Raw genomic sequence first — 17,169 nt, 5'->3', positions numbered from 1 at the left:
TGTGATGCTTTTAGAGACTAGAGACTCACCTCCTCCACCTAGAGACATGAGGAAGCCCAGCCTGGTGAAGCACCTTTTGCTCCCTCAGGCAGCACCAACAGGGACCAGTGAAGGCCCCATCAGCACCATGTTAACCAAGCTGAACAAAATTGCACCACATAGGCTCTGAATAGTAAATTGCCATTGAAACCACAGCCTACAAAAGTAGGCTAGGAATTGTGTGCTAAAGCTAAACATTATCCACTAAAATAAAAGATTTAAATTGTCTCCTAACATAGTAGCCAAATGTCCAGAATACAATGAAAAATCACCCATCATACCAAGAACTAGAGAATCACAACTAGAGTGACAAAAGACAATCAACTGACATCATTACCAAGATGAATCAGATGCTAGAATTAGCTGACGAGGATTATTTTTTTATTTTTTATTGAATGATAATTGCTTTACAGAATTTTGTTGTTTTCTGTCAAACCTCAACATGAATCAGCCATAGGTATACACATATCCCCTCCCTTTTGAACCTCCCTCCCATCTCCCTCCCCATCCCATCCCTCTAGGTTGATACAGAGCCCCTATTTGAGTTTCCTGAGCCATACAGCAAATTCCCGTTGGCTATCTATTTTACGTATGGTAATGTAATTTCCATGTTACTCTTTCCATAATCTCACCCTCCCCTCCCCTCTCCCCATGTCCGTAAGTCTATTCTCTATGTCTCTTTCTCCATTGCTGCCCTGTAAATAAATTCTTCAGTGCCATTTTTCTAGATTCCGTATATGTGCATTAGAATACAATATATATCTTTCTCTTTCTGACTCACTTCACTCTCTATAATAGGTTCTAGCTTCATCCACCTCATTAGAACTTACTCAAATGCGTTCCTTTATATGGCTGAGTGATATTCCATCGTGTATATGTACCACAACTTCTTTATCCATTCATCTGTCAATGGACATCTAGGTTGCTTCCATTTTCTAGCTATTGTAAATAGTGCTGCAATGAACAATGGGATACATGTGTCTTTTTCAATTTTGGTTTCCTCAGGGTATATGCCTAGGAGTGGGATTGCTGGGTTGTATAGTGGTTTTATTCCTAGTTTTTTAAGAAATCTCCATACCGTCTTCCATAGTGGCTGTATCAATTTACACTCCCACCAACAGTGCAAGAGCGTTCCCTTTTCTCCACACCCTCTCCAGTATTTATTGTTTGTAGACTTTTTGATGATGGCCATTTTGACTGGTGTGAGGTGATATCTCATTGTAGTTTTGATTTGCATTGCTCTAATAATGAGTGATGTAAAGCATCTTTTCATGTGTTTGTTAGCCATCTGTATGTCTTCTTTGGAGAAATGTCTGTTTAGGTCTTTTTCCCACTTTTTGATTGGGTTGTTTGTTTTTCTGGAATTGAGTTGTACGAGCTGCTTGTATATTTTGGAAATTAATCCTTTGTCAGTTGTTTCATTAGCTGTTATTTTCTCCAATTCTGAAGGCTGTCTTTTCACCTTGCTTATAGTTTCCTTTGCTGTGCAAAAGCTTTTAAGTTTAATCAGGTTCCACTTGTTTACTTTTGTTTTTATTTCCATTACTCTAGGAGGTGGGTCATAGAGGATCTTGCTTTGGTTTATGTCATCGAGTGTTCTGCCTGTTTTCCTCTAAAAGTTTTATAGTTTCTGGTCTTACATTTAGGTTTCTAATTCATTTTGAGTTTATCTTTGTGTATTGTGTTAGGACATGTTCTAATTTCATTCTTTTACATGTAGCTGTCCAGTTTTCTGAGGACCATTTATTGAAGAGGCTGTCTTTGCCCCATTGTATATTCTTGCCTCTTTTGTCAAAAATAAGGTACCCATAGGTGCATAGGTTTATTTCCGGGCTTTCTATTTTGTTCCATTGGTCTATATTTCTGTTTTTGTGCCAGCACCACACTGAGAACTATCTGACAAGGGTTTTAATGTAGCACCACAAAAATGCTTCAGTAAGCATTTGCCATGTCTCTTCCAAAAAATGAAAGGAAAAAAAAAAAAGGAAGTCAGAGCAAAGAAACAACAAGTTATAAAAAAGAAACAGCAATTATAGAACTGAAGGATACATTAGTAGAAATTAAAAACTTGCTGGTTAGGCTCAATAGCATAGTGGAGATGACAGAGGATAGAATCAGTGAACTTGAGGATACACCAACAGAATTTACTCAATCTGAGCAACACAGAAAAAAAAATAGACTAGAAAAGAAATGGAGCTTCTGAAACCTGTGGGAAATTACAAAAGATCCATATCAGAGTCCCAGAAGCATACCAAAATCAAAGACAGTGCAGAAAAGGGAGAAAGCTATAGACAAATATCTCATGAACTTAGAAAAATCTTCAACAAAACATTAGCAAAATGAAACCAACAATGTATAAAAGGATTATACACCATGACCAAGTGAGATTTATTAAGGTATGCAAATCTGGTTCAATATTTTAAAAATCAACATATAAAAACTTGAAAAAAAAATCAGTCAACATAGGCTACCATATATATCTGACTCTTTGCAACCCCATGAACTGTAGCCCACCAGGCTCCTCTGTCATGGTATTCTCCAGGCAAGAATACTGGAGTGGGTTGCCCTTCCCTTCTACAGCGCATCTTCCTGAACCAGGGATCGAACCCAGGTCTCCTGCATTGCAGGCAGATTCTTTACCTCCTGAGCCACCAGGGAAGCCCCAGGGAAGCCCCATCCATATGCCCATATCAACTAGCAAAGAAAAACACATTTGATAAAATTCAACACTTATTCATGATAAAAACCCTCAGTATACTAGGAGCAGAGGGGAACTTCCTTAACTTCATAAAGAACATCTAAACATAACAGCTAACATTATACTTAATGGTGAAAGACTGAATGCTTTCCCTCTTAAGACTGGAATGAGGGAAGCATGTCTGCTCTTATTACTTCTATTCAACATTGTGCTGGAAGTTCTGGACAATATAACAAGACAAGAAAAAGAAATTAAAAAAATACAGATTAGAAAGAATCAAGGAAAACTATCTATGCAGAAAATTTGACCATCTGCACAACAAATCACAAGAAATATTTAAAAAAAAAACCTTCTAGAACTAATAATTGAACTCAGCAAGGCCATATGATATAAAATCAACACAAAAATCAATTGCATTTCTATATAGTAACTGGAAATCTAAAATAACACCATTTACAATTGCTCCAAAGAAAATGAAATGTCAATATTTAGGTATAAACTTAACAAAGCAGGTACAGGATTTGTATGCTGAAAATTACAAAACACTGATGAAAGAACTTGAGATTGACTGTGTTCATGGACTGGAAGATTCAATATACTAAAGATGTCGGTTCTCCCCAAATTGATTTATAGGTTAATGAAATCTCTATCAAAACCCCAGCAAGGATTTTTGTATATAGAGATAGGCTTATTATAAAATTTAAATGGAAGAAATTCCCTGATTGCCTAGTGGTTAGGATTCTGTGCTTTTACTGCTGTGACCTGGGTTCAGTACCTGACCAGGGTACTGAGATCCCACAAACCACTCTGTGCAACACCCCCCCTCCCCCACCAAATTATATGAAATAGCAAAGGACCTAAAGTAGCTAAAAATGATTTTTATAAAGAACAAACTTTTATAAAGAATAAACCAATGTAAAGGCTTACTATATAGCTACAGTAATTAAGCCAATATGATAAAAGTGGAAGGTAAACACACAGATAAATGGAACAGAATAGAGAACCCAGAAACACACCCACACAAATTTGTTCAATTGATTTTTGAAAGTTGCAAAATCAGTTCAGTGGAGGAAGGATAGCCTTTTAAATAAATAGTGCAGGAGCAGTTGACATCCATGGGCAAAATAAGTGAATTTTGACCTAAACATCACACTGTATATAAAGATTAATTCAACATGGATCATAGACTTAAAGTGTAACACTATAAAACTTGTAGAACAAAAGCCACAGGAGAAAATCTTCATGGTCTAGGGCTCAACAAAGTGTTCTTAGACTTGATACCACAAGCATGATCCATAAAAGGAAAAACTATTAATTGTATTTCATCAAAATGACAAAGTTTTGTTGTATGAAAGATCTTATTAATATGAGCTACAAACTAGAGAAATTATTTGCAAAAGTACATATCTGAAAAGGATTTTTATCCAGAATATATAAAGAACTCTCAAAACTCAAACAATCCTGTTAGAAAATGGGCAGAAGATATAAACAAACTTTTCACTAAAGAGGATGTACAGATGGCACATAACACATGAAAAGATATTCAACATCATTAGTCATCAGGAAAGTGCAAATCAAAACCTTAGTGAGATATTACTACACACCTATCAGTTCAGTTCAGTTACTCAGTCGTGTCCGACTCTTTGCAATCCCATGGACTGCAGCACGCCAGGCTTCCCTGTCCATCACCAACTCCCAAAGCTTGCTCAAACTCATGTCCATTGGGTTGGTGATGCCATCCAACCATCTCATCCTCTGTCGTCCCCTTCTCCTCCCATCTTCAATCTTTCCCAGCATCAGGGTCTTTTCCAATGAATCAGTTCTTCTCATCAGGTGGCCAAAGTATTGGAGTTTCAGCTTCAGCATTAGTCCTTCCAGTGAATATTCAGGATTGATTTCCTTTAGTACGGACTGGTTTGATCTCCTTGCAGTCCAAGGGACTCTCAAGAGTCTTCTCCAACACCACAATTCAAAAGCATCAATTCTTCAGTGCTCAGCTTTCTTTATAGTCCAACTCTCACATCCATACGGGACTACTGGAAAAACCATAGCCTGACTAGATGGACACACCTATCAGAACAGCATAAAAAATATTGACACCAAATGCTGGAGAGGATGCAGAGAAACTGGATCACTCATACATGTATTCTTCAACATATTAATGTTTAAATAAACTGTAAGACATACATGCCATGGAATACTACTCAGCAATAAAAAGAAATAGGGTATCCATTCATGTAATAACTTGGATGAATCTCCCAGGAATCCTCCTGAGTGAGAAAAATACCAGTCTTAAAAAGTTACATACTGTATGGTTGTTTATATAATACTATTGAAATGACAAAATGTATAGCGATGGGGGACAGTTAGTGGGTGCCACAGGGGTTAGAAAATGGGGCAAATAGAAGGGAAGTATGAATGCATAGGGAGCAGTTGGAAGGATCCTTGTGATAGTACAGTTCTGATCTTATTGGTGGATTCATGAACCTACACATGTGATAGAATTGCAAACAACTCAATCCACAGATATATACAAACAAATGATTACAGGTAAAGCTGGGGATATCCAGGCAAGATCAGTGGTTCATGGGCAGTATTGGTGCTGTGGTCGTAGTACTGTACTACAGTTTTATAAAATGTTCCCACTTTGGGAAACTGGGTAAAGTATACATGGTATATCACTGCATTATTTCTTACAATTGCATGTGACTCTACAATGATCTCAAAATACAAAGTTCAATTTTTAAAAAAAGAAAAACAATCGGGGCATTGAACATTTTGCCAGAAGCTAAACTATAGAATCTGGCTCATTTGCGGGCATGAAACTAGTTGGCCATCTGACTACAGAGTAGATAGTTATAAAGAACAGTGACTCCCCCAACTTGGAGATGCAGCCCCTTTGGGAGCCTGTAATAATCCAAAGAGGTATTGTTCACCTTCTGAAAATTCTCAATAACCAAATTTAATTGAAAATCACTTTCATGAAATTACAAACATTTTCTATATAAATCTTCATCTCAGAGAACCACATTAGAAAATCAAAATAGGGTATCTCTAACCTCTCCACACCTTAGCCCTTCCAAAACAGGAATCACCAGCCTGATTGTTCTTCATACAGTCAATGTCTGAGATCTGAATGGGCCTGTTAAGTCTGTATGGTGAACAGCTGTCACCCCTAACCCTGGGCAACCAGAAGGCTCAGACCATAGAGAAACTCTGAGGGGGAATGAGAGTCTGTGGACGATTGGCTGCAAACCCCATTCCATTGCTCGGCCAAGGCCTCCAAACAGATGCACCACCTTTAGATTCAACATCTTCCTTAAGAGGAGCTTAGAGGGTTTTTATGATATATTCCTAAAAGCTCTTTTCCTGCTTGTTCTTCAGACCTGGAGCATCTTGAACTTATCACTTGCTTTGATCAAAGAGAAACTTAATTTCACAGAGGACTAAACAAACAATGGGGAAAGTACATTTCCCCTTAATATTAGTTTTTTTTTCTTTAGTGACTCAAATTTAATTTTGTCAACATTGGCTTTTTAAAAAAAAAAAGTCCTCACAAATTTTTTGTCTGCAAAAGAGATCACTTGGAAGTTTGCTTTGGTTTTATGATTTAATATCTAAATTACTAAATTGGCCAACTTAAAAACATTGACCTTCCTTAAGCTTTTAGGTTCTGAGGCTTTGTAATAGTGTAGCAACAGTATAATCTGTGTGCAATGAAATCATCTTTGGTAAAATGACTGACAGTTACTAAGGTTTTTCTTATCCAGTTCTTCATCTGTTTCTGCTGATAAAAAAAAAGCAGAGAGGCAAGAAGTAGATAATAATTTCTGAACAAGCATCATAGAGTTCTAAAACCAGCAAGCAGCACCCCTGACTGCCTGAACTGTTCTCAAATCACTTCTCTCACCACTTGAGAAACCTACCAGGACAGCAGTGGCCACTGGACTTCTAAACATATGCTTCCTTCCTAGGAGCCTTCCTGTTGATTCTAGAGCCAGCTTCACAGAAAAGAATGAGTACAATTGTCTAGAAAGTAACATTTCCCACCCACCCACCCACGGATCACACCCACACCCCCTGATTGCACCCACATCCCCTGCAGTGAAATCATGGAGTCTCAACCACTGGACTGCCAGGGAAGTCCCGAAGGTGACATTTTAAGGAATTCTTGAACTGCCCTCCCGAGGAACCCAAAATGTCTTTTACTAAAGATTAGTCATACCAGAAACTTCTAACATTAGAATCACTCATTTAGGCTAAGGAGTTCCAGAAGACCTCTCTTTAAAAAATGCAAACATGTCACATAGGAGGATATCCCATTATGAAGTTGGGCCCTGAGGGGCTGAAACAAAACCTTCTGATCTGAGGCAGAGGCCAGATTTGGAGTGGAGCTCGGTGCTAAGGGCTGGGACCCCGGCTTAAATTAGAGGTGAGGTCAGATGACTCTGCAAGGCCAAGTGGCAGCAGTATAACAAGCAGGACTTTGTGAGGCCTTCGCAGGAGAGCTCTTCCCCCATGTCCTCTGCTTTAGCTCCTCTCTGAAGTACCTAGATGATAGTATTTGATGCAAACTTCCTGAGTTGTTTTGCGGGTGTGAAAACACCCCACCAAATAGAAAATGTTAATTACTTGATGACCATGAGCACATAGACCCAGGCCTCCCAGAGCCTAAGGACTGATAATGTTAACTCCTGTAACACTACCCTCTTCCCTCGCCATCAGAGAATCGTGTGTGAGTTGATCACTGACCTTTCAACCCCCTGCCCCATCTGACTTTTAAAATGCTTTGCAGAAACCCTTCAGAGAGCTCGAGGCTTTTTAGGGCAGGAGCCACCCGCCTCTTGGCATGGCCGTGCAGTAAACCTTTCCCTACTCCAAACTCCACCTTTTCAGTTTGTTTAGCCTCACTGTCAGGTGCACGAACTTGCCTTAACAGCAGGAGACATTGGGACCCAGGGAAGTGGGCTGAAAAGGGGTGGGGGAATGTGTCAAAAGAGGCAGTGGGACATGCTAATAACAAACATTGCCTGTGTCCTCAGTACAGCCAGGTCATGCCCTGGTGGGCCACTCTGGAGTCAGATCGCTAGGTGCTGTGTTTGCTTCTGTCTTATCTACCTACTAAGTCAACATGAAGTCAAAGCTCTGAAACCCAATTCAGTAAGAGTGTTTGTGAATCCAGTGTACTTAGCCAGCGCTAAGGAGGAAGCCACCTTCCGACTGCAGGAGGGCTTTCCTTTTTTATTCAGTTTCCCGTTCTTTTGTGTTTATAGTCTTTTCCCCTTCTCTCCAAAGGCACATCGCTCTGAAAGTCCTGCTTGTATTAATAAAAGCAACTCGATGGCCAAGTATCAGAGACTCTAGGTGGAGGGTAAACCGAGTCATTCCCTGTGAGGGAGGGGAGTCAGCCTTGGGTGGTCAGGCTTCCCCCGAACTGAGGGCACTAGGATGACCTTTGCGCACCCATTTAGGAAGCCAGGGCCCCCTTAGCCTGGGGTTAGCTGGGGCCTTGGTCTTCTTCACCAGTGTCATTCTACAACCTCTTGCTCCACGCAGACACGTACAACTAATGAAGTAACTGTTGGCGCATCTGCCAGTAACACAGCTCATTTCTGTTCATTAGTCATAGACCAACAATCAGTAAATTGGTAGATTGCACTTGAGCTGACACATTTTCAATCTAACGGTTCATAAAACAGACGGCCGCTTATTTTATGCATATATAAGTGGCTTTTAGTGCATCAAAAGGATGTTTAAAACAACAAAGGAATACTCAGAAGTGCAGTTTATCATCTTGGTTGGTAACATTCAACGGCAGCCCTTGGTTAAATAAGCAAAGCAGCACACAGACAGAGGGTGGAAGTGTTGGGGCAAGCGCAGGCTCCTTCCTAAGGGCTTCTGGCCATGGCACCCGGGGTTCCAGGTAGGTGTGCTGAGGGGCAGCCCAGGGAGCAGGAGAACTGAGTTGCAAGATAGTTCAAACCTTTGCAAAGAAAGAATCGCAGAGGCAGTGCTTTCTGAGAAAGAGCAGAAATAAAGTAGACCTAGGAAGCTAGTTGGGCTTCCCTGGTGACTCAGTGGTAAAGAATCCGCCTGCCAATGCAGGAGGTGCGGGTTCGACCCCTGGGTCAGGAAGATCTCCTGGAGACTGGAATCACAACCCACTCCAGTGTTCTTGCCTGGGAAATCCCATGGACAGAGGAGCCTGGCGGGCTACAGTCCATGGAGTCTCAAAGAGTCAGACATGACTTAGCGACTCAACAACAGGAAGCTAGTTAAGTGTTTGAGACCCGAATGCCAATGGAAAAAGCTCTGTGTCTTTAGAGCTAATGCAATTGGAGCCTTTCATGTTGAGGCATGAACATTTTCAGCTGGGGCAGCAACCTCCCCTACATTTCTGTTCATCTGATTTTCCTTTTCAGTTGTTCATTCTCTATACCCAGCCCCACTGTGGGACTGCGCACTAATTATCTCGTGGTGGTGATACCATCTGCTGAAAAGGCTGGCAGCTGAGCCATTCCCATCTTCCTGCCTCTACCTGCCCTGGTACATGGAACAGAAGGCAGTGTATTGTCCCCTGTGTCCTGCTCAGGGGACTGACTCAGCTTCACAGATTGAAGCAGAAACTGAGAACTTGACCCATTCTCCAGACTGGAGCCTTTGCCTGTGGTGTTTAGTACTGAAGTTGGGTCAGCCTGTGTCTACATGTGGCCTGGGTGGTGGAGCAGGTGACACGGGTCTTGTGGTGAAATATTTGGCTTAACTACCTTCCTATGTGGGTCCACGCACCTGTGATTGATTCATGGGCCTGGGTCTGATCTAAATGAACAAGTGAATTTCTTGACCACTACTTTTACCTCTCTCCCTGGCCACCTGGACACAAATAAAAGCCATTTGGTCACAAGAGGGTTGAGAGGGTGTAGACAAGACTGAATAATCCCATCCTTGACCCTGGGAAAATAACTGAAAGGATCTGAGGTACACACAAATCAGTTGTACCATCTTTTTGTAGAAATGGCAGCGTGATCTTTCTTTGTAATCCCACTCAAATTATTTTTAAACTTCAGAATAGGAGTGAGGAACCCAGGCTTTGACACTGGTAAATTGTTGCAAGCAGGCAGTATGGGAGAAGGTGGACAGGGCATAAGGTCCCTAGTCTAATCTCCCCCTCCCCATGAAGTTTTGAAAGTTTGGTGAGAATAGTTGGTGAGTTAGAATACTAGTAAAGCATCTATTCTTTTATGTATGTTAAAATATTCTTAATGCTTATGACAACTGTGAGGGATGTTACAGAGAGAGGAACATATTCACTGTCTCCTCAAAAGTTAGCAGGGATAGGGAATAAGTCTTGATTTTTTTTTTTTTTAGTTATTCTTTATTTTTACCTATTTTTAATTTTATTTTACATTGGAGTAGAAAATCTTGATTTGACCAGAGAAAAAAGGTGGTTTGTTTTCCACTTTTGAGCCATTGATTTGATCTCCAGGGAACACAGCCTTACTGTTGCACAACTGGGCACTGACATTAGTAGCAAGAAGCCAATCACATTTTTTTTTTCCTTTTGACCCTCCTTTTCTTTTACTGATCATATTTTGTGATTGTTCAGGTTCGTTAAATTTTTTCCCTGTTATCATTAGCTTGTAAAAGAATGTGGTCAGCTTCTCCCATTTGTATGAATGTAGGAGAATATTAATACAGCTACAAGAAAAGCAGAGATAAGCCAGAAGTCAAAGAAGCAAGAGTGTTCCAGCCAGAGGAACCATAGAAACAACTGAAACTAGCCCTTCACATGTGTTTGTGTTTTTCTTTTTTGTTTTGCTGTGCTTCCTTCATAGCTCAGTTGGTAAAGAAACTGCCTGCAATGCAGGAGACCCCAGTTTGATTCCTGGGTCGGGAAGATCCCCTGGAGAAGGGATAGGCTACCCACTCCAGTATTCTTGGGCTTCCCTTGTGGCTCAGCTGGTAAAGAATCCACCTGCAATGCAGGAGACCTGGTTTCAATCCCTGGGTTGGGAAGATCCCTTGGAGAAGGGAAAGGCTACCTACTCCAATATTCTGGCCTGGACAATTCCATGGACTGTATAGTCCATGGGGATGCAAAGAGTTGGACACGACTTTCACTTTCACTGTGCGGTATGTGGGATCTCAGTTCCCCTACCAGGGATTGACTCCCTGCAGTGGTAGCTCAGAGTCTTAACCACTGGACCACCAGGGAAGTCCCAGCCCTTCACTTTCACCGTGGGGAAACAGAGACCCAGAGAGGGAAGGTGGGTCATGATTCCCATCTCTGTCCTCTTTCTGGAATGCGATATATGATTTTATTGCTCCATACGTTCCTTTCTAATGATAACTTGTAAAAGTTATTATTAGGCACTCCTGGGGCACAAAGCCAATTAGGTGTTAAGGAGTGGTACAGAGCCATATGATGGTAGGGAAACCTAGACCCAAACTAAACATTCACCCTGGACCATCAGATCTGGAGTTGACCCTCGTTTGTATTGTGTTGGCATTCCCCTAGGTACTGTCCTTGGCCTGCTTATCTTCTGTTGGGTTGGCCAAAAGTTTCATTTGGGCTTTCTGTAAAATGTTACTGCAATTCTTAGGCTGTTCTACCTGTCTCAGCAGATAACTCAGTTCAACACCCACCTTGTCACCTGTCCATCTCTTTACAAATCTCTGCTCTTCCCTTATACCCTGCTGTACTTGTAACCGCAACAAAACCTCTGTTTTGTTTGAATAAAAACAAACAAAAATCTTTTCAACCTATGTCTCCCTGCCCTCAGCTATTCCCTTGTCAGCCAAGCCTCTTGAAAGAATGGTTTGTATTTGATGTTCTAAGTCCTTCCTTTTCATTCACCCCAGTGCCAAACTCAATGGGCACCTTTTAAGTATTTTATAGTATCTTGCTCTGCAGCATTTCACACTGTATTTGTCTGCCTGAAACTCTTTTCCCTGACTTTTCTTCTCTGGATTCTTCTACTCCTCTGTCCCTCAAGGATCTTAATAGATAGTAGTTATATCTTGGGTTTACACCCAGCTTACATCTCCTTTACTTCAGTACTTCCCAACCCATCATCTCTCAAGAAGGGATGGTAAAACCCCCGACACAGTAATAGGTCTAGTGATGGCTCTCTAATGGGAGGTGGACACCATACCTGTGGGAGTCCGTTCTCTAATTCAGTGAGATGGAGGAAGCAGACGGCAGGGAACTCGGCTGAGGGGTCACACCGACTCAGAGGCTGACCCTACGGTTGTGATTGTGTGAGTGGATGAGTGACTAGAAGACACTTCCGGGCAGAGGAGGCAGCATGAGAAATAAAGGCAACTCTCCCCGAGAAACAGGGAAGAGATCCTGAGAGAGAGAGAGGAGTGCAGAGGAGCAGAGAGAGGAGCGGAGAGGGGAAGCATGGTGAGAGGAATAGGAGGGAGACAGGAGTGAGGAGAGGAAGCATGGGAGAGGGTACCCAGGGGAGTTCTGAGTCTCCGTGAGGGGCTATGGTGCTGGCTGCACTACATTTCCACGTGACTCCTTGGATTGTTGTAATGACTCTCTTTCACTACCTTATTTTAGTGGGGTTTTGTTTCTTGCCACTTTTGTCCTAAGGTACCTCTTCTTTTGTGGTGCTGGAGAAGACTCTTGAGAGTCCCTTGGACTGCAGGGAGATGAAATCAGTCCATCCTAAAGGAAATCAACCCTGAATATTCATTGGAAGGACTGATGCTGAAGCTAAAGTGCCAATACTTTGGCCGCCTGATGTGAAGAGCCGACTCACTGGGAAAGACCCCGATGCTGGGAAAAATTGAAGGCAGGAGGAGAAGGGGACAATGGAGGATGAGATGGTTGGATGGCATCACCGACTCAATGGGCACGAATGTGGACAAACTCCGAGAGATAGTGGAGGATAGAGGAGCCTGGCGTGCTGGGATACATGAGGTCTCAAAGAATCAGACATGACTTAGCGATTGAACAACAACAACAATCTCTTCTACCACTTCCTCAACCTTACCCTGAGTGATCTCCTCCACTCTTTTTTCAGTTTAAAATGTTTTTATTCAATGCATATAGTTTTTTTTTTTAAAGCATACCAAAGGCTTATACAAAAGGCTTATACGAAGTGATAAGCAGAAGACCCTATGCCCACCCCTTTCATGCTTCCCAAAAGCAATCTCTCTTTGAAGTATTCCTTATGGTGTTTACCTCAGTCATTGAAAAGAATATGATTATCCCACTATTCCTTTATTTTTATTCCGGTAAAATATACATTGCACAGATTTACCATTTCAACTAATTTATGTGTACAGTGGCATTAAGTACAATTGCGTTGTGGTAGTCATCACCACGAGCCATCTCAAAAGTTTTTCATTCTCTCAAACTGAAATTCTGTATCCAGTAAACGATAACTTCTCATTCCCTTCCTGCCCAGCCCCTGGTAATGACTCCTCTAGGTCGTGTCACTATAAATTTTATTCTAGGTACATCATATAAATGGAATCATACGATATTTGTCCTCTGTTGTCACACTTATTTTACTTAGCAAATGTCTTCCAGGGTTGACTATGTTGTAATATATATATCAGAATTTCATTCCTTTTTAAAGGTTGAAACATTCTATTTTATACACATACAACATCATATTTTATTTATCCATTCATTGATGGACATTTGATGTATTTCCATCTTTGGCTATTTTGAATGTGCTGCTGTGAACTCAAGTGTATAATATCTGTCTGAGCCTCTGCTGTCATTTCTTTGGGATATATATATCCAGAAATGGAATTATTGGATCGTATGATAATTCAGTGTTTGCTTTTCTGAGGAGCACTGTGTTGTTTTCCACATTCTACTGTTTTCTTATCAAACATTGTTTAAACATCATTTACTGATTTTGTGTTATGGTAGCTGAAGATCCATCCACTCTTGAAGTATTCTTTAGGCTTTGTGTGCTGATGACTTCCCCTCTATATTTCCAGCCCTCACTTTCCCTTGAGCTTCAGGCTTATATTATTCAAATGCTTACTGGACATCTCCATGTGGATGTTAAGCTCAGCGTATGCAAAGCATAATTAAAATGTTTGCTCCTGCCCCCACCCAGACTTTCTCTTCCTCTGGTTATTATACTGTCCCTTCATTAGTGAATGTCACTAATGTCTACCCAATAACTAAAACAAGAAACCTGTAGAGGGGTGGGGAGGGGTGGGTGGGAGAGAGAGTCAAGAGGGAGAGGATATATGTATACTAGTAGCTGATTTACTTTGTTGTAAGGCATAAATTAACACAACATTGTAAAGCAATTATCCTTCAATAATAATAATAACAAAGAAACTTGGAGGTTATCACAAATTGTTCCTGGACCTTACCATCCAATGGCTCACCAAGGCTTCCAGATTTTACCTCTGAAATATTTCTAAACTCCATTCTCTTTTCTTCTTACTCACTGTCACTGCCCTAGTTGAGATCCTCACCATCTATTGATTGAACCACTTGCAGCAGCCTCCTCCTAACTTGTCTCCCTGCCTCCATTCTTGCCCTCATTTAATTCTGTTGCAAATTGATCTAGGCCAGTTTAGCCTCTGGCACCATCAGGTACTTTTCAGTCAATATCAGTAGTTTCCAATGTCTAGAATTATCTGTGGGTTGTAGTCTTCATCCCCCAGAGCCTCCATACCAGGTGGTATGTTCCACTGAAAACAGGACTTTGACCCAATGCTGCCAAGCATACATTTATTAGCAGTTGGGCATAGTCCTGAAACCTGTCCTCATAAGCTCCAGGAAGCCCCATGCAGGAAAGGTTCACTTGAAGCACATTTAGCAATTCTCCAGCAGTAGCATTTTAGCTAAATTTCTGGTCAAATCAGGCAGCAGACTCATCCATCAAGTGTCAGGAGCCAGGACTCAATGGATTTCTAGACCTAGAATGCCACTCTGAAAGTACCAGTGTTTTAGGCCCCTTTGATACAAGGGCAGACAAAAGCAACAGTCCATAAATCTGGAACACTATTTATTTAACAAGTGAAAGTTTATTTCTACCATCCCGTATGTAATGAGCAAACCCTCTACTGTAGATTTAGGTAGATTGGTTGAAGCTTTCCAGTAGCTGCTTTTGGAGCATGAACTCATAATTGGAGTCCTTCAGATGCAAACTAAGCACTGCTAGAATGTGTTCCTCTTTGAGGTGCTTCAGACAGTAACTGTTCCTAGAGTTTATCTATATGTTCATGTATACGTATAGGTGTGTGTATATCTTGCATTGTCTGTGCTGAGGTTTTTGTTGTTGTTTTGTTTTTGTTTGTTTTGTTTTTTGGCTGCATGGCATGTGAGATCTTATTTGGCCAACCAGGGATCAAACCTACAGCCCCTGCAGTGGAAGTGCAGTCTTAACCTCTGGATCACCAGGGAAGTCCCTGAGCTGAGTTTTTTCAAGGTAGATTTCAGGCTATATAACAAATCCATCCTCCCATAGACATCTGTCCATATTATTCCCCTGCATAAGACCCTTCCCTTTCATGGTTCCCTGTTGCCTATGAAATCAAGTCCAAACTCCTTCAAGTGACATGCAAGGCCTTGCCAGACACCCCCCTACCACTTTCTTTTCTGTGCTTTACACTCTAGTGTAGAATTACCAAGCCATTTGTAGTGAAGCCCCACCCATGATGCTCTCCCCACCTGCCTAGCCCACCTTTGCACTTTCCTTCACCTGGCTAATTCTCACTCATCCTCTATGACTCAATTCAGGCAATTAGCCCTTTCAAGAAGTCTTCCCTGGAACCTGATGGAGTTAAGCACAGAGCCGGACACAACTGAAGCGACTTAGCATGCACGCATGCATTTAACATTTAAATAGCACTTATATATGCTAGGAACTATTCTAAGCACTTTTCATCATCAAAACAACTCTATGAATTAGGTTCTATTATTATCCCTCTTTTTAGATAAGGAACTGAGGCAGATGAAGGTTTACCTTGTCCAAGTTCACATAATTGATGAGTGGCAAGTCACACTTCAAACCCAGGCTGTCTGGCTCCAGAGTCTGTGTGTATAGAAATCCATAAGCGATGCTCTGTATTTGCATAGCACCATATGCATACCTCTATCTCAGCATTTAGCATAGTAGTTTTAAGTTCTTTCTTTGTGTATGTGCCTATGGCTTTGCCATCAGGACCTTAAAGCTTAATAGTCTCTGAAGTATGGTGTAGGGTTAGATCATGAAGTTTGGAATTAGCCTACCTGGCGTTGAGTCCCACCTCTGCTCTGTACTAAGCTGTCTAACCTTGGGCAAATTACTCAACCTTTCTATGCTTCCTTTTCCTTATGTGTAAAATGAGAATAAGAATACCTCACATGGGGCAATGGAAAAATTGAAATGAGATGATATCGCTAAAGCACCTAGCACAGGGTCTGACATAGCTTAAAAAAAAAAAAAAGAAAAACTCTTGGTAATGCTTGACTATTACAAATAGTTATTATCTCTGCATCTCTAGCAACTGCCACAGTGCCTGAAAAATAACATTTGAGAAATACTTGTTGAACTGAACTATTATGGAAATTAGTAGACTGACATAGATATCTGAAGTATATCTTGTGTGTACGACTTCAGAATTGCTCCCCTGTAGTTAAGCAGGATGTACCATCTCACTTTGCTAGGGAACTCATGAGTTTTACCTCCAAAGGATAGATAGCCCTGGAACTCTCCAGTCATACAATGAACAAGCATATCATTCTGGTCCTTGCAACCATTAGTTTTATTGTAGCTGAAGCTCAAATAGGATAGCTCATCACCTTGAAGTGAGTCTTGTTATCCTAAGTCATCTCATCATCTTTCAAACTGAAAAGAGAACTCCATTTCATTTCCTTTTCTTAGAACAAATGCTTCAGGACTTCCCTGATGGTCCAGTGGATAAGAATCTGCCTGCCAATGCAGGGGACATGGGTTTGATCTCTGGTCCTGGAAGATCCCACATGCTGCAGGGCAACTAAGCCCAAGCGCTGCAACTAGTGAAGCCTGCATGCTCTAGAGCCCATGTTCTGCAACAAGAGAAGCCACCGCAATGAGAAGCCTGCACACCACAACTAGAGAGTAGCCCTTACAGCAACTAGAGAAAGCCCACGTGCAGCAATGAAAACCCAGTACAGCTAAAAAATTAAAATGAAAAAGACCAAGAGATTCAGAACTCCCCAGGGCTATCCATTCTCATCAAATCTCTGACCTTTTTGGGTTCTGAAATTCCTATGTAAATTTCCTTCCCAGTATCTCAGAGATTTGAATTGTTGATGAAAAAATTCAATAGTCAATCTATGAACAGCATGGAAAATTTTAAGCCAACCTGAGGATTATAACCTGAGAGACAGTCTCTCTCAGAGAACTCTGAGAACTGTTCTGCCCATTAGAGGTCAAAGAACAGTTGTATCCATTTTTGAGACAAAGGGTTATACA

General features: G+C 41.2%; 1 long non-coding RNA gene across 20 annotated transcripts in view; it reads left to right on the top strand.

Annotated features, from left to right (window-relative positions):
- The window catches only part of LOC145536036 (uncharacterized), a 57,550-nt gene extending 40,653 nt beyond the window's left edge, over nucleotides 1-16,897 (top strand). For 10 of the 20 annotated variants that reach the window (XR_014075619.1, XR_014075614.1, XR_014075622.1 and 7 more), the window contains one exon: nucleotides 12,342-13,823. This is a non-coding gene — a long non-coding RNA (uncharacterized LOC145536036). Of the gene's footprint in view, nucleotides 1-12,308; nucleotides 13,824-16,596 lie in introns of those variants that run through there. The other 10 variants (XR_014075607.1, XR_014075624.1, XR_014075623.1 and 7 more) reach the window with 2 other exon arrangements.
- The last annotated feature ends 272 nt before the right edge of the window (nucleotides 16,898-17,169 follow it).

The sequence above is a fragment of the Giraffa tippelskirchi genome, chromosome X (assembly GCF_054371585.1).
Source record: "Giraffa tippelskirchi isolate mGirTip1 chromosome X, T2T-mGirTip1v1.2.pri, whole genome shotgun sequence".
In the NCBI taxonomy this organism is placed as follows: Eukaryota; Metazoa; Chordata; class Mammalia; order Artiodactyla; family Giraffidae; genus Giraffa; species Giraffa tippelskirchi.
This window is presented reverse-complemented; position numbering and strand designations above follow the sequence as displayed.